Source organism: Xylocopa sonorina, unplaced genomic scaffold (assembly GCF_050948175.1).
Source record: "Xylocopa sonorina isolate GNS202 unplaced genomic scaffold, iyXylSono1_principal scaffold0098, whole genome shotgun sequence".
NCBI classification, from domain to species: Eukaryota; Metazoa; Arthropoda; class Insecta; order Hymenoptera; family Apidae; genus Xylocopa; species Xylocopa sonorina.
Window position 1 is genome coordinate 1,050,382 of NW_027490169.1, and position 2,793 is coordinate 1,053,174.

Consider the following 2,793-nt stretch of genomic DNA (forward strand, 5'->3'; position numbering starts at 1 on the left):
TGTAAATGCGACACTTCCTTGCTAGGAAATAGAGTTTGCAGATGTTTACGTATCGTAGCAAGCGTGTTATAATGCTTCTTAAAACGAGATATCGCTTCTCATTTCTATGTTTCATGACAACATATTATATTCAATGTGCAATGTTATGTATACCTCGCATTCACTTCAAAAGAATATAAATGCGACTCTTCCTTGCTAGGAAATAGCGATTGCAGATGTCTACGTATCGAAGCAATAGAGTCCTAATGCTTCTTGAAACGGGATATCGCTTCTCATTTCTATGTTTCGTGATAAGATATAGTATACCTTGTGCAGTGTCATGTATACCTCGTATTCACCTCAAAAGAATGTAAATACGACACTTCCTTGCTTTGAAATTGCGTTTGCAGATGTCTACGTATCGCACCAATAGAGTTCTAATGCTTCTTAAAACGAGATATCGCATCTCATTTCCATGTTGCATGGTAAGATATAACATTCATTGTGCAGTGTTATGTATACCCCATATTCACTTCAAAAGAATGTAAATGCGACACATCCTTGCTAGGAAATAGCGTTTGCAGATGTCTACGTATCCTATCAGTTGAGTTTTAATGCTTCTAAAAACGCGATATAGCATCTCATTTCTATATTGCTTGATAAGATATAATATTCATTGCGAAGTTTCATGTATTCCTCGTATTCACTTCAAATGAATGTAAATGCGACACTTCCTTGCTAGGAAATAGCGTTTGCAGATGTCTACGTATCGAAGCAGTAGAGTTCTAATGCTTCTTGAAACGGGATATCGCATTTCATTTCTATGCTTCATGATAAGATATAATGTTAATTGCGAAGTGTCATGTATACCTCGCATACACTTCAAATGAATGTAAATGCGACACTTCCTTGCTAGGAAATAGCGATTGCAAATGTCAACGTATCGAAGTAATAGAGTTCTAATGCTTCTTGAAACGGGATATGTCATCCCATTTCAATGTTTCATGATAAGATATAATATTCATTGCGAAGTTTCATGTATTCCTCGTATTCACTTCAAATGAATGTAAATGCGACAATTCCTTGCTAGGAAGTAGAGTTTGCAGATGTCTACGTATCGAAGCAATAAAGTTCTGATGCATCTTATATCGCGATATCGCATCTCATTTCTATGTTTCATGATGATATATAATATTCATTGTGCAATGTTATGTATACCTCGCATTCACTTCAGAAGAATGTAAATGCGACACTTCCTTGCTAGGAAATAGCGTTTGCAGATTTCTGCGTATCGTAGCATTAGATTTCTATTGCATCTCAAAACGCGATATCGCATCTCATTTCTATGTTTCATGACAACATATAATATTCATTGCGAAGTGTTATGTATACCTCGCATACACTTCAAATGAATGTAAATGCGACACTTCCTTGCTAGGAAATAGAGTTTGCAGATATATACGTATCGAAGCAAAAAAGTTCTAATGCATCTTACATCGCGATATCGCATTTCATTTCCATGTTTCATGATAATATATAATATTCATTGTGCAATGTTATTTATACCTCGCATTCACTTCAAAAGAATGTAAATGCGACACTTCCTTGTTAGGAAATAGCGTTTGCAGATTTCTGCGTATCGTAGCATTAAATTTCTATTGCATCTCAAAACGCAATATCGCATATCATTTCTATGTTTCATGATGAAAAATAATATTTATTGCGAAGTGTCACGTATACATCGCATACACTACAAATGAATGTAAATGCGACACTTCCTTGCTAGGAAATAGCGTTTGCAGACGTCTACGTATCGAAGCAATAGAGTTCTAATGCCTCTTGAAACGGGATATCGCATCTCATTTCCATGCTTCATGATAAGATATAATATTCATTGCGAAGATTCATGTATTCCTCGTATTCTCTTCAAATGGATGTAAATGCGACACTTCCTTGCTAGGAAATAGCGTTTGCAGATGTCTAGGTATCGAAGCAATAAATTTCTAATGCATCTTATATCGTGATATCGCATCTCATTTCGATGTTTGATGATAACATATAATATTCAATGTGCAGTGTTATGTATACCTCGCATTCACTTCAAAAGAATGTAAATGAACGTCCTTGCTGTGAAATAGCGTTTGTAGATGTCTACGTATCGTAGCAATAGAGTTCTAAATCTTCTTAAACCGCGATATAACATCACATTTCTATGTTTCATGATAAGATATAATATTCATTGCGAAGTTTTCACGTATTCCTCGTATTCACTTCAAATGAATGTAAATGCGGCACTTCCTTCCTAGGAAATAGCGTTTGCAGTTGTCTACGTATCGTAACAAGCGTGTTATAATGCTACTTAAAACCAGATATCGCATCTCATTTCTATGTTTCATGAGAACATATAATATTCATTGCGAAGTATTATGTATACCTCGCATACACTTCAAATGAATGTAAATGCGACACTTCCTTGCTAGGAAATAGAGTTTGCAGATGTCTACGTATCGTAGCAAGCGTGTTATAATGCTTCTTAAAACGAGATATCGCTTCTCATTTCTATGTTTCATGACAACATATAATATTCATGTGCAATGTTATGTATACCTCGCATTCACTTCAAAAGAATATAAATGCGACACTTCCTTCCTAGGAAATAGCGATTGCAGATGTCTACGTATCGAAGCAATAGAGTTCTAATGCTTCTTGAAACGGGATATCGCATCTCATTTCTATGCTTCATGATAAGGTTAAATATTCATTGCGAAGTTTCATGTATTCCTCGTATTCACTTCAAATGAATGTAAATGCGAC